This window comes from Dendrobates tinctorius, unplaced genomic scaffold (genome assembly GCF_039654945.1).
Source record: "Dendrobates tinctorius isolate UK_male_01 unplaced genomic scaffold, ASM3965494v1 ptg000015l, whole genome shotgun sequence".
Lineage (NCBI taxonomy): Eukaryota > Metazoa > Chordata > Amphibia > Anura > Dendrobatidae > Dendrobates > Dendrobates tinctorius.
The window spans coordinates 28,925,131-28,941,138 of NW_027361683.1; the positions used below are offsets into that span (position 1 = coordinate 28,925,131).

Sequence of the window (16,008 nt, forward strand, 5' to 3'; positions counted from 1 at the left end):
CTTTTGACGGTGCGCCGTGCGCACCAAAATCCGAAAAGTTTGATTTTGGCGCGCACGGCGCACCGTCAAAAGTGCGCAGCGCAGGTCAAAGCGCAACTAGCGCACGGCCTGCGCACGATCTGCGTACCCTATGCTAAAGATAGGGTGCGCCGATCGCAGGCGCCGCTGTGCACTAGGAGGTGGCGCTACAAGCAAGGGGCGGGCACGCCGGGCAGAGAGCCGGCTCGGGGGCGGAGCTACCCCCGGCCGTGCGTGCGCTTAAAAAGCGCTAATGTGAAACCACCCTTACTTGTCTTGTTCAAACCCAATCAGAACAATTTGGAATGATAATAAATTTTCTAACAAATGTCATCTGTAGTTATCATGCTATTTAATATACAGTAACCACTATGCTGAGAATAGAAGTGCAAGTCAAGAAAGTAATAAAATAAAAAATGAATAAATAATATACAGTTGTGGCCAAAAATATTGACACCCCTGCAATTCTGTCAGATAATACTCAGTTTCTTCCTGAAAATAATTGCAAACACAAATTCTTTGGTATTATTATCTTCATTTAATTTGTCTTAAATGAAAAAACACAAAAGAGAATAAAGCAAAAAGCAAAACATTGATCATTTCACACAAAACTTCAAAAATGGGCCAGACAAAAGTATTGGCACCCTCAGCCTAATACTTGGTTGCACAACCTTTAGCCAAAATAACTGCGACCGACCACTTCCGGTAACCATCAATGAGTTTCTTACAATGCTCTGCTGGAATTTTAGACCATTCTTCTTTGACAAACTGCTCCAGGTCCCTGATGTTTGAAGGGTGCCATCTCCAGACAGCCATTTTTAGATCTCTCCACAGGTGTTCTATGGGATTCAGGTCTGGACTCATTGCTGGCCACCTTAGAAGTCTCCAGTGCTTTCTCGCAAACCATTTTCTAGTGCTTTTTGAAGTGTGTTTTGGGTCATTGTCCTGCTGGAAGACCCATGACTTCTGAGGGAGACCCAGCTTTCTCACACTGGGCCCTACATTATGCTGCAAAATTTGTTGGTAGTCTTCACACTTCATAATGCCATGCACACGGTCAAGCAGTCCAGTGCCAGAGGCAGCAAAGCAACCCCAAAACATCAGGGAACCTCCACCATGTTTGACTGTAGAGACCGTGTTCTTTTCTTTGAATGCCTCTTTTTTTCTCCTGTAAACTCTATGTTGATGCCTTTGCCCAAAAGCTCTACTTTTGTCTCATCTGACCAGACAACATTCTTCCAAAACGTTTTAGGCTTTTTCAGGTAAGTTTTGGCAAACTCCAGCCTGGCTTTTTTATGTCTCGGGGTAAGGCCTCTTTCACACATCAGTTTTTTTGCATCAGTTCAAATCCGCCAAAAAGTCATACAAGCGGATCCGTTGTTAACTGATGTGATCGGATGGCGCAGGATCCGTTTTTAGACGGATCCTGAAAATGCGGAAATATAAAGGAAATGCCGGCCGGGAAGGAGAGAGAGAGAGAGAGAGAGAGAGACAATTTTTTTTTCATCCGGCACCCAGAAAGAATTTCGGGTTAAATTAGTGTCTGGAGGATCCGCCAGAGAAAAAAACGTTACAAGCTCCATTTTGAAATCTTTGAGGATGGTGACGGACAGCAACTTTTGGCGGATCCTCACAAAAAACGGATGCAACGGACAGCAATCCGTCACAATCCGCCTTTAATGCAAGTCAATGGGGAAAAAAACGGATGCTCAAAAAAAATTTGAGGATCCGTTTTTTTCAAAACCTGGCGGATTGTGACTGATTGTAAAAAACGGAAGTGTGAAAGAGGCCTAAGAAGTGGGTCTTCCTGGGTCTCCTACAATACAGCCCCTTTTCATTCAGACGCCGACGGATAGTACGGGTTGACACTGTTGTACCCTCGGACTGCAGGGCAGCTTGAACTTGTTTGGATGTTAGTTGAGGTTCTTTATCCAACATCCGCACAATCTCGCGTTGAAATCTCTTGTCAATTTTTCTTTTCCGTCCACATCTAGGGAGGTTAGCCACAGTGCCATGGGCTTTAAACTTCTTGATGACACTGTGCACGGTAGACACAGGAATATTCAGGTCTTTGGAGATGGACTTGTAGCCTTGAGATTGCTCATGCTTCCTCACAATTTGATTTCTCAAGTCCTCAGACAGTTCTTTGGTCTTCTTTCTTTTCTCCATGCTCAATGTGGTACACACAAGGACGCAGAACAGAGGTTGAGTCAACTTTAATCCATGTCAACTGGCTGCAAGTGTGATTTAGTTATTGCCAACACCTGTTAGGTGCCACAGGTAAGTTACAGGTGCTGTTAATTACACAAATTAGAGAAGCATCACATGATTTTTCGAACAGTGCCAATACTTTTGTCCACCCTCTTTTTTATGTTTGGTGTGGAATTATATCCAATTTGGCTTTAGGACAATTCTTGTTGTGTTTTTTCATTTAAGACAAATTAAATGAAGATAATAATACCAAAGAATTTGTGTTTGCAATCATTTTCAGGAAGAAACTGAGTATTATCTGACAGAATTGCAGGGGTGTCAATACTTTTGGCCACAACTGTAAGTAAAGTCAATTCTGGGCTGCCTGCATTTAGAGCTGCTTTAAGATACATCATACTAAGATTGGTACTTAAATGTATACGGTCTTCTAATGCACTTTACAATGTTGACGTGAATTGCATAGTAAAAAGAATAAATCAAAAAAGAAATAAAATTGGAATATAATTTCCAATGCTTTAAAAAACAAAAACAAAAACATCTGAATGACATCCTTTTTGCTAGTTTCCTGAGCCCCTTACTGTACAGATACCTTCCCTTTCATTTCCAGATTTTTTCTTTGATGACTGATTGTACCTCTTCTTTTATCATCAGAAGCCAACATTGTGCTATGATGTTCTTACGTAGGCACACTGACATTGAAAGCTGACCTTTCATAGTGCCTACCATATATATTTAGCTTGTACTTATCAAACAAGCCTTGGTTATGTTTTGCCTTGAAATAGCTCCAGGACCTCTGGTAAAACAAGCTGTAAGGGGAATTGAAACATGGGTTAATTCATCAATGACACTGGACAGAGACCTTTTGCTTTGGAGCGGTAATCTAGTTTAACCCAGATATTAGTGGAAGAAAGAAAGAATTAACGTGAGCAATTATCTGTCCTTCTTTGCCTATTTTGTATACTTGCCAAATAACAGAAATGATATCCCCTTTGACAGTGTATTCTAAATTTGAATTGGTGTAAGCAAAAACTACAACTTTACTGAAACATAAAAACTAAAAACATAAGACAAAATATGTGTAACCTGCATAAAATATCAATTTTAAAAATGTATTAATCTGTATTATATATATTCAAGATTTATTTATTTATTGTTTTACCCCAGAACATTGATTTTGCCTTTAAAGCAATCCCTAAAAAAAATCTTTATTTTTTTTTACCAGTTCTAGGCTTTGCTAATTGAAAATGCCTAACAGTACTTTGAACATTTAACAGGCTGAGGCTGCCATTTGGCACATGTACTGTGATATGTCAGCGTATAATCGGAGCTTTTACACAGGCTGAGTAGGATAAATGATGAGTTACTTTCACTCATTGCTCTATGAAGATGCACAAAAGAAACAGTTGATTGCAAAAAAAAAATCAGCTTTGCTAGCTCAGTAAAAATATTATAGATACTATCCGTATAGATATAGTAAAAGAGGTATTAGTTTTTGTCATGTGCTGTAAAGAATTGTTCAATATGAGGAATTTTCACTTACCAGATTCTAACAGAGTGAATGCAAATAGAAAAAAAAGTGATTTTCTGCTAGATTTCAGCAAGCCAAAAGTGCACTGCCATCCACCACGTAAGGTAATTACTAAGTACAAAGCTCCGATAGGAGCCAGAATATTTACATTGCATTACCAAGAAAAAGGAGATATGTGCTAACCATATTACATGGGGTTTCTAGGAAATAAATCCATAAATCCTTAGATTTCTTTTTCATTCCAAAATTTGTACTCCACATTCCGGCAGCTGGTAATGGAAACTGGAAATCCTTATTCTTCTGCTTTAGCGTCAATCCTGAAAACTGTGTTCCTATTCTAGGCTGGATTACTGCAAAAACTGGTCAGCGCTGCAGTAAGATCCATCCGGGAAAGATTGTTCAAAAGTGGAACTGAGCAGCGTTCGACTGACTGGAGCTTATACAGTAACTGTCTCTGCTATATATTGATGTGAGATCCACAGTATAAGCTATGGGAGGAGCAGGACTGTTGGCATCAGCAGAATAGATTAACCACTTCTCAGCTAATGAAAATGTGCAACATCAGAAATCACACACGAAGAAAGTATCCGCACTGCACATTTATTTTTACAATCAGCCATACTGTAGACTAGTATAAATGTAGTAAAGCTGCTTTTGGGAAAATCAGGCACTTGCCAATGCACAGCATATAATTCCGTATATATTAAATGGTTAAATCAAATCAGTATACAGTATATACCTACTGTTATGTATACAAAGTTCAATAGACTTCAAAAGAATGTGAACATTATATTATAGAAATGAATAAATACGCCACAATAGAAGTCATTATTAAAAAATATTAACTATGCATGTAGACGAAAACTAATAATAAACCATAGGGCATGCCCTGCTAGAATAATTCAAAAGAATGCAGACTATTCAAAATGAGGTAGAGGAAATAAAAAAAATGTCAATTGCAAAAATTTATAAAAATGCCTCAATCACATCACATGAAAATGGTTATATCATCATACCCAGTGCATAGATTTACAGTGTATAGTAGCAGCTTATAGGTCCAGATATTGATCAGAGTTGATTTCCGTAACTATGCTACAAATTTTGTAATTCACTTTTAAGTGCTTCTTAAATCCCGTGGCACCTTAGGCAAACCTGATAATAATACGTAGAGATGAACAAAATAATTTTCAGGACCCTGGTCAGTTCGGTGGCCAAGGCCTTGACAGCCGGACGGGACCAATGCAAACTGCTTCCTGCCTGCCAGAATTCCTGGTAACTCTTATATATTGTGTAACAAGCACGACATCATGAATGCGGTCTGACGCATGTATAATGTCATTCATGGTTTTATTTAGCAGAAGAAGCATGAAGAATGCCGGCAGGTAAGAGGAAGCTCTGAAGGCTTCTGTTTTGTGGCCACGGACTACTGACGTGGGCGCTGGAAAAGGGTCCTGCAGATCGATTTGTTAATCTCTAATAAGAGGACATTTTTTATTCATGACCTCCACTCACTTTCTTATTGAACAGTTTACGCTTGTAAAATTATACTTTAGGGAGCTGCTCTTTAAGTGTCCAGTCAAGTATAGCTTTTCCATAGATACACCTATGGTTCAAGAGGTCATGCACCCTGCAGTATTTGAGATACAAGAAGTGAAAAAAACAATAGTGGCATGTTCCAGTGCAAACTAAATTATGGAAGTGTTCTCCCCTGAAGCTTCTTTGATAGCCAACATATAAGAAGCGCTTTCATTGCCTGTGCATGTGTAACTACATAGTGTGTTGTGTACAGCATTTGTACGAGCAACGATGCATGGATTCTCAGGACCAGTCGTATGCCTGAGTGATTAAACAACCATTTTCATAGCAGACCATGCAGTACTTGTATTGTGGGGATTTTTGATTAATTCCCCTTTAAAAGAAGACAAGCGGAGATGGAAATCAGTTTTGGTCGTGTTACCATACTAAGACGAGGCACAAATCCTTTGTGGTTTTAATACACACATGGTGGTGCTGTTGCTTAACACTGTGCTTAAACTGAACAGAATATCACAATAATTGTGCACAGTCACACCCCAGGACAACATTACTTCACTAAGGTCTTCCATAAGAATATACTTCCCAGAATGGGCCAGGAGGATAATAATAATAATAATAATAACCTTTATTTTTATATAGCGCTAACATTTTCCACAGCACTTTACAGTTTTGCATACATTATCATCGCTGTCCCTGATGGGGATCACAATCTAAATTCCCTATCAGTATGTCTTTGAAATATGAGAGGAAACCCACGCAAACACAGGGAGAACATACAAACTCCTTGTAGATGTTGTCCTTGGTGGGATTTGAACCCAGGACCCCAGCGCTGCAAGGCTGCAGTGCTAATCACTGAGTCACCGTCTCTCCTCCTGCCTTACCCTCAAATGGCTTTATCACACCACCTTTTGCATTAATGATTTTTTTCAGTTCACTACACTTTAGGACTGTGATCTTTAGGTCCTGCTTTCTAGACTTCTTATTACACCTCCACTTCTATGAGCAACTCTGTTTAAGCTGAAAATTGAAATAAACAGGCCCCAGCTAGTGCTTTTGGTAACTAGAGTTCACTACAGTTCTTCATTAATACTAACCATCCTGGGTTCCTCCAGGCTGATATCACCTCAATGTGCCCAGCAAACTCTCACACAGTTAACCCATGTTGACATTACACTCGGCTATGCCTCTTTAGCTATGACACGCACAGAGCACAGCAATCTAACCTCTTCAACAGTCAGACCCTCCTAGCCAAAGACTGTTAAGTGATCACTGTGTTAGCACATCATCCGCTCTTTGATAACTAAGCTTTGCTCAGTGAGTAAGATAAATAGCTCTCCTGTATATACCTGCCCAAGCACACAGGGTGAACCATACAGTATCTCCTCAGGTCATGCCAACTGGCTTCCAGCCCACCATCAATCTCCCAGACTCAAGTCTGTCACCACTATAAAATTACCAAGTCTGCAGCAGCTTCCAGCTCACCACACCTTCCCATGTTTGAGGTCAACCATAACTCCAGTACACATTGCTCTGGAACCAGCTATACTTTACCCTATTGGGGGAACGTATTCCTGCTCACATGTTGTGGCTCAGCACATTAGCATGACTGTGTAAACCTTCTGTGCCCTATATAATATATTCTGTAGCTAACAGCCAAAAAGACTCTCAATATTATGGCCAACTTCATACGTTACCTGATGGTGCTGTAAGGGACCACTCACAGCGAGGCTAGCGTCGAGGTTCTTAAACATCCAGTTGCAGTACCCTTGAATGTGTGTGTTTGTACTCTAGGGGTCTTCTGCTTACCCTTATTCAGGCCACCAGAGGCTTGATGGCATGATGACTTTGTAATTATGCAACAAACTAGGGACACAAGAATCCATTTTACAAAGATTAAAACTTTTTTTTGCTGGAATTCTTCAAACAGAATTTCAACAATTGATAGCAGGCACAATATTTTACATACATTCCATCTAAATCATGCAGAGACTCCTTGTTTGAGAGAATTAAATTACATTTTGATAATGTAGGTAAGTTCAGAGTACCAAAGTACTTCTCAAGCTTTATAGCTCTGTTCTTAATTTCTTTATCCTCCACTGCAACAGGTAGCTGATATTCCTTCCTGTTCAGAATATGACTTCTCTAAATCTCCAGGACCAGTTAACATGATGCCTTTATGTAGCCCACACCTTCTAGCTGCATAGGGGAACCCTCTTTCTCCTCCTCCAATCTCTATACTCCGGCCATATAAGAAATCAGTTGCTGTAATACTTGCTCTGGAACTTGCTATCCCTTTAAAACTTTTGTTGCTGAACACACTTTTCCAATCTGTGGCCTTCTCCTAATAGACAATTCTTCTTACTTCTTAGGCTATGCACCCACGTAAGCAGAAAATTCCTGACAGAAAACCGGACTTCTTTCTAGAAAACGCGCTTTTTTTCCACGCGTTTTCCGCGCGTTTTTTGCATGTTTTCTGTGCAATGCGTTTTTTTCTCGAGCGTCCCCAGTCTCATAGAAAATAGTTAGAAATGCGGATTTTTCCGCAAAATTAATGAGCTTGCTGTGTTTTTTACCGCGATGCATTCTCGCATCAATATGCACAAAAAGTGCGGAATTCATTAAAATGAATGGGAAGCTTCTTGTAAGCGTTTAAGCATTTTTGCCTATAAAACGCTTAAAAAAAGTGAAAAAAAAAAGCTTACGTGTGCACACAGCCTTACAGTGCTATTCATGGACTGCCTAACACCCAGGAAATAGCTTCCTGATCCCACTTAACGCCTCCCAACCTGGGCTGGAACTAACAGTAAACACTGTCATTTCTAAATCATGAAACTGCAGTCACATGAGAATAAATGACATAAAACAGAAGGTCAATGTAATATTGTATGAGAAATCTTCAGAGAGGGTGTTTTGAAGACTTCTCCACCTTTAGGCTGGAGTCCCACTACCGATTTTAAAATCTGTCCAATTTTTTTCCTGCAGTCAGACAAGTGTCGTGCAAGTGTCAGGCATTTTTCATGTGAGTAAAATCCAATTTTTAACACTTAGCATCCGATTTAAATCCGAATTTGGTGCGATTGCTATCCAATGGCAATGTGATTTTTACATAAAGCAATTATCTATGTCATTTAAGCATAGTTTTCAAAGGAATTATTCTTCAAAACATACACATGTATTCAGTGAAGGAAATAATTATTTGATCCCTTGCTGATTTCATAACTTTGCCCACTGACAAAGACATGAACAGTCTATAATTTTAAAGGTAGGTTCATTTTAACATTGAGAGGTAGAATATCATAAACAAAAGCCAGAAAATCACATTGTATAAAGTATATAAATTTAGTTGTATTTTGCAGTGAGAAATAAGTATTTGATCCCCTAGCATCTATTAAGAGTTCTGGATCCTACAAAACAGTTAGATACAGGAAAGATGTATATCTTTGTACCGTGTTAGCTAGTAGATAGAAAAATATTCAGAATTGAGAGTCCTCAGTGGTTGATACCTTTTAATGGCTAACTGAAAAGATGGTAAGATATTGCAAGCTTTTGAGACTACTCAGGTCTCTTCATCAGGCATTGACTAATACAAAATCTGAAGAATCACATATTTGTGCACAACACAGCACAGAAATAATGCAATAGATAAGACAAGTTGACGTGAAACAGAACAATCATTATGGGAGAGTGATAGACAGTTATGGCCATAAATATTGGACCAGTTCATAGATAAGGAGTGTGAATGTTTTATTGTCTTCTGATTGGGGTCTGGTTCTGTGTTGTGATGCCCCCACAGGGTCTTAAGAGCAAATTCCTTAACTTATGTAAAAAGACATAAATCCATGTGATACATTAATTCCTGCTCTGACTGTGTCAAAGGTTGTCATGAGTTTATACTCCCAGACCCTTCTTTCTCTGGGATTTCAAGTTACCTTCATTCTTTTACCATCCATTCTTTTTCCTCTTATTGTGTGGCTCTAAGCTTTTGCCCTGTCTCCCCCACATACAGACCCCCAGTTGGACATTTAGTACAAATAATTAAATACACCATATTAAATATCATGCAGCTGAAAATACCTGGGATCTGGTAGTCCTGATGTGAATTGGGGATCTTTATCTTGTCCGTGGTCAATATAAATGGACAGGTTTTACATTTTTTCTTGTTGCAAGGAAAGGTTCCTGCAGCTGTTGGGAGGACGGAGTTTCTGACAATGATGCTTCTTAGATCTGGGACCTACCTAAAACAAAGTAGTGGGGGCATCTGGAAAAATGGATTGTAATCGAGCATCGTTTTGCAGTAAAGGTTGTAATTTCCGTGCAGATTCCCTTAGCACTTCCAGATTTGGATTGTAGGTGACTACTAGAGGCACCCGATTATTTTCTTCTTTAGCTTTGTAATATAGCAGGTGACAGCTTGACATTCTGGTGACTCTTGTAATTTGGTTTTGAATTGTTCTTGCATGGTAGCCCTGATTCAAAAAGGTCTTTCTGAGGCAACCAAGGTGTTCATCTCTATCCATGGGGTTGGAACATATACGATTGTATCTGATGGCTTGGCTGTAGACAATAGAGTTTTTTATGTGTTTTGGATGGAAACTGTCCCATTTAAGGTATGTTGGACAGTTGATTGACTTCTGATACAGGGAAGTCCATAAAGTTAATTGTACTTGTTTTGAAAGGTAATTTCAAATCTCAGAGAGACAGAAGAGTTTGGGAGTATAAACTCATGACAACCTTTGACACACTCAGAGCTGGAATGAATGTGTCGCATGGATTTATGTCCTTTTACATCAGTAAGGCTACTTTCACACTAGCGTTGGTACGGGCCCGTCGCTATGCGTCAGGCCAACGTATCGACGCACGTTGTGAAAGATTTGCACAACGGGGGCGGTGGATGCAGTTTTTCACCGCATCCGCTGCCCCATTGTAATGTCCGGGGAGGAGGGGGCAGAGTTTTGGCCGCGCATGCACTGTCGAAAATAGCGGACACGACGCACCAAAAAACATTACATGTAACGCTTTTTTGTTCGTCGCGGCTGCCCAAACACGACGCATCCGTCGCACGATGGATGCAACGTGTGGCCATACGTCGCAATGCATCACTAATGCAAGTCTATGGAGAAAAAACGCATCCTGCAGGCAACTTTGCAGGATGCGTTTTTCTCCAAAACGACACATTGCAACGTACATCACACGACGCTAGTGTGAAAGTAGCCTTAAAGAGTTTGCTCTTAAGACCTTGTGGGGGCATCACAACACAGAACCAGACCCCAATTAGAGGTGTTTCCTCACAGCATTAAAGTCCAATTCACACAAGTGCAAATAATATTAGTTCACACAAGTCAATAGCACTTCATAGTACATGGCTTTGTATTACAGTCCCTAAACATGCCAGACTTCACCTTGTCCAGTTTCCATGGGCAACTGCAAGCCATGCCAATGTCTTTCACTTACAGCCTCCCTTAGTCTGCAGTCACAACACATGCTGGTCCACCTCTGACTATTTCACGTGGGTTTCCTGCACCGCTGTATCACAGTCTCTCCTCACAGCCATACACAGACCTTGCCATCCTCCTGTCTGCAGCTGTGACACACGCCAGTCCTTCCTTAACCCCTTAAGCCCCAAGGGTGGTTTGCACGTTAATGACCAGGCCAATTTTTACAATTCTGACCACTGTCCCTTTATGAGGTAATAACTCTGAAACGCTTCCATGGATACCGGTGATTCTGACATTGTTTTCTCGTGACATATTGTACTTCATGTTAGTGGTAAAATTTCATTCAAATAACTTGTGTTTATTTGTGAAAAAACGGAAATTTGGCGAAAATTTTGAAAATTTCACAATTTTCCAACTTTGAATTTTTATGCCCTTAAATCACAGAGATATAGCACAAAAAAAACTGAATAAGTAACATTTCCCACATGTTTACTTTACATCAGCACAATTTTGAAACCAAATTTTTTTTTGTTAGGAAGTTATAAGGGTTAAAAGTTGACCAGCGATTTCTCATTTTTGCAACACCATTTTATTTTTACGGACCACATCACATTTGAAGCCACTTTGAGGGGTCTATATGATAGAAAACACCCAAAAGTGATAACATTCTAAAAACTGCACCCCTTAAGGTGCTCAAAACCACATTCAAGAAGTTTATTAACCCTTTAGGTGCGTCACAGGAATTTTTTGAATATTTAAAAAAAAAATGAACATTTAACTTTTTTTCACTAAAAAAATACTTCAGGTTCAATTTTTTTTAATTTACCAAGGGTAACAGGAGAAATTGGACTGCAAAAGTTATTGTGCAATGTGTCCTGAGTACGCCGATACTTGATATGTGGGAGGGAACCACTGTTTCGGCGCATGGCAGACCTCAGTAGGGAAGGAGCGCCGTTTGACTTTTTCAATGCAAAATTGGCTGGAATTCAGATCGGACACCATGTCGCGTTTGGAGAGCCCCTGATTTACCTAAACAGTGGAAACCCCGACAAGTGACCCCATTTTGGAAACTAGACCCCCCAAGGAACTTATCTAGATGTGTGGTGAGAACTTTGAACGCACAAGGGCTTCACAGAAGTTTATAACGTACAGCGGTACAATTAAAAAATCATATTTTTTCCACAAAAATGATCTTTTCACCCCCAATTTTTATTTTTCCAAGGGTAATAGGTCCATAAAAGTTATTGTGCAATTTGTCCTGAGTACACTGATACCCCATATGTGGGTGTAAATGACTATTTGGACGCATGGCAGAGCTCGGAAGGGAAGCAGCGCCATTTGACGTTTTTGGCTGGAATTGAGATCGGACACCATGTCACGTTTGGAAAGCCCCTGATGTACCAAAACAGTGGAAACCCCCCACAAATGACACCATTTTGGAAACTAGACCCCCAAGGAACTTATCTAGATGTGTGGTGAGAACTTTGAACCCACAAGGGCTTCACAGAAGTTTATAACATACAGCCGTACAAATAAAAAATCATATTTTTTCCACAAAAATGATCTTTTCACCCTCAATTCTTATTTTTCCAAGGGTAACAGGACCCTAAAAGATATTGTGAAATTTGTCCTGAGTGCGATGATACCCAACATGTGGGGGTAAACCACTATTTGGGCGCATGGCAGAGCTCGGAAGGGAAGCAGCACCATTTGACGTTTTTGGCTGAAATTGAGATCGGACACCATGTCGCGTTTGGAAAGCCCCTGATGTACCAAAACAGCGGAAACCCCCCATAAATGACACCATTTTGGAAACTAGACCCCCCCAAGGAACTTATCTAGATGTGTGGTGAGCACTTTGAACCCCTCAGTGCTTCACAGAAGTTTATAATGCCCGTGCGTGAAAATACAAAAATCGTATTTTTTCCACAAACATGATCTTTTAGTCACCAATTTTTTTCATTTTCCCAAAAGTACAAGGAGAAATTGGACCCCAAAAGTTGTTGTCCAATTTGTCCTGAGTACGCTGATACCCCATACGTGGGAGAAAACTACTGTATGGGCACACGTCGGGGCTCGGAAGGGAAGTAGTGACGTTTTGGAATGCAGACTTTGATGGAATGGTCTTCGGGTGTCATGCTGCTTTTGGAGAGCCCCTGATGTACCTAAACAGTGGAAACCCCCCACCAATGACCCCATTTTGGAAACTAGACCCCCTAAGGAACTTATCTAGATGTGTGGTGAGCACTTTGAATCCCCCAGTGCTTCACAGAAGTTTATAACGACCGGGCGTGAAAATAAAAATATCATATTTTTTCAACAAACATCATCTTTTAGTACCCATTTTTTTTATTTTCCCAAGGGTAACAGGAGAAATTGGACCCCAAAAGTTGTTGTCCAATTTGTCCTGAGTACGCTGACACCCCATATGTGGGAGAAAACTACTGTATGGGCACACGTCGAGGCTCGGAAGGGAAGTATTGACGTTTTGGAATGCAGACTTTGATGGAATGGTCTGCGGGTGTCATGTTGCCTTTGGAGAGCACCTAATGTACCTAAACAGTGGAAACCCCCCACAAATGACCCCATTTTGGAAACTAGACCCCCTAAGGAACGTATCTAGATGTGTGGTGAGAACTTTGAACCCCCAAGGGCTTCATAGAAGTATATAATGCCCAGGCATGAAAATAAAAAAATCATATTTTTTCCACAAACATGATCAATTAGTCTCCAATTTTTTTATTTTCCCAAGGGTAACAGGAGAAATTGGACCCCAAAAGTTGTTGTGCAATTTGTCCTGAGTACGCTGATACCTCATATGTGGGAGAAAACTACTGTATGGGCACACGTCGGGGCTCGGAAGGGAAGTAGTGACGTTTTGGAATGCAGACTTTGATGGATTGGTCTTCGGGTGTCATGTGCGTTTGGAGAGCCCCTGATGTACCTAAACTATTGAAACTCCCCACAAGTGACCCCATTTTGGAAACTAGACCCCCCACGGAACTTATCTAGATGTGTGGTGAGCACTTTGAACCCCCAAGTGCTTCACAGAAGTTTATAACGCCTGGGCGTGAAAATAAAAAAATCATTTTTTTCCACAAAAATGATATTTTTACCCCCAATTTTTTATTTTCCTAAGGGTAACAGGAGAAATTGGACCCCAAAAGTTGTTTTGCAATTTGTCCTGAGTATGCTGATACCCTATATGTGGGGATAAAACACTGTTTGGGCGCATGGCAGAGCTTGGAAGGGAAGGAGCACCATTTGACTTTTTCAACTCAGAATTGGCTGGAATTGAGATCAGACACCATGTTGCATTTGGAGAGCACCTGATGTGCACAAACAGTGGAAACCCCCCAATTATAACTCCAACCCTAACCCCAACACACCCCTAACCCTAATCTGAGCCCTAACCCTAGCCCTAACCCTAGCCCTAACCCTAACCCTAGCCCTAACCCTAATGGGAAAATGGAAAAAAATACTTTTTTTAAATTTTATTATTTTTCCCTAACTAAGGGGGTGATAATGGGGGTTTGATTTACTATTTATGGCGGTTTTTATGTTTGGCGGCTGTCGCATGCTGAAAGACGCTTTTTATTGTAAAAACAGTTTTTGCATCACCACATATTGAGAGCTATAATTTTTCCGTATTTTGACCCACCGAGTCATGTGAGGTCTTATTCTTTGCGGGACGAGTTAACGTTTTTATCGGTACCATTTTTGGGCACGTGACATTTTTTGATCGCTTTTTATTCCGATTTTTGGGACGCAGAATGAACAAAAACCAGCGTTTCATGAATTTCTTTTGGGGTGTGCGTTTACACCGTTCCGCGTGCGGTAAAATTGATAAAGCGCTTTTATTCTTCGCGCCGGTATGGTTACAGCGATACCTCATTTAGGTCGTTTTTTTATGTTTTGTCGGTTTTTTGCAATGAAAACAATTTTATATAAAAAATAATTATTTTTGCATCGCTTTATTCTGCGAGCTATAACTTTTTATTTTTTTGCGGATGATGCTTTTTGTGGGACAAGATGACGTTTTCAGCGGTACCATGGATATTTATATGCGTCTTTTTGATCGCGCGTTATTGCACTTTTTGTTCGGTGGTATGATAATAAATCATTATCTTTTGCTTCGTTTTTTATTTTTATTTTTTAAGGGGTTCTCTAAAGAGGTTAACTAATGGGACAGTTTTATAGAGCGGGTCACTACGGACGCGGCGATACCAAATATGTTTACTTTTATTGTTTTGTTTTTTTTATTTTCAAAAAATGAATTTATTGGGGAATATTTTTTTTTTTTACTAATTTATTTAGCGATTTTTTAAAAATTTTTACACTTTTTTTTTTTTTTTTACTTTATTACATAGTCCCAGGTGGGACATCACTGTCCTGTGACAGATCGCTGATCTGTCACATCACAGATCACTGTGACAGATCAGCAATCTGTCACAGGCAGTGCTGCAGACTTCCTCATGCCTGCGCTTTGCAGGCAGTGAGGAAGTCAGCTCCCTACAGGCCCCCGTCGCCATCTTGGATCCGGGGGCCTGTAGGGAAAGAGCCCCCCGCAGCAGCGCTGCACATTGCGCTGCCGTGGGGGGCTCAGGGAAGCACGGAGGGAGCCCCCTCCCTGCCGAAGCTTCCCTTTAACTCCCGGTACACCGCGATCGTGTTTGATCGCGGTATACAAGGGGTTAACGTGTCGGGGGCGGTCCGCGACCGCCCCTGAAACATTGTGCCGGGTGTCAGCTGTGATAATCAGCTGACACCCGGCCGCGATCAGCGGCGCTCACCACGTGGGCGCCGCTGATCGCATTAGACGTACTATCCCGTCCTTGGGAATTAAGTCCCAGGGCACATGGACGGGATAGTACGTCTAATGGCAGAAAGGGGTTAGGGCACAGGACAGTCTACCTCCGATTCACCTCTGGGCAAAAGACCTGTCCACGTCCATGATCAGTCATCATGGACGGCAGCACCACTGTGCATGCTGTGGGTTGCCAGGCCTCTCTCTGGCCCTTGCACACCTGAGACTCACTAAGCACACACTAACCCTTTCCTGCAGGGTTTTAGCATAGCAACCTGTGGCTTTCAGCCACATGGAAAACCTAGGTTTGGAATGGAACAAACTGCACCACGGACATACTGCAGTTAGTTTCAAAACACCCATTCCAGAGCAGGTTTTCCCTAAATCCGCCTTGAACACTAGCATGTCCAAGACTAACACTTACTTTTATTATCAGTCTGCATTGCAGTCACAGCTACATCCGTGACTGCCAT

General features: G+C 40.9%; 1 protein-coding gene across 1 annotated transcript in view; it reads right to left on the reverse strand.

Annotated features, from left to right (window-relative positions):
- HTR1D (5-hydroxytryptamine receptor 1D) overlaps positions 1-4,194 on the reverse strand; it is a 124,863-nt gene extending 120,669 nt beyond the window's left edge. Inside the window, exon 1 of the mRNA XM_073563227.1 lies at positions 3,770-4,194. The gene's annotated coding sequence lies outside the window, so the exon portion shown is untranslated. The remainder of the gene's footprint in view (positions 1-3,769) is intronic.
- Positions 4,195-16,008: the final 11,814 nt, after the last annotated feature.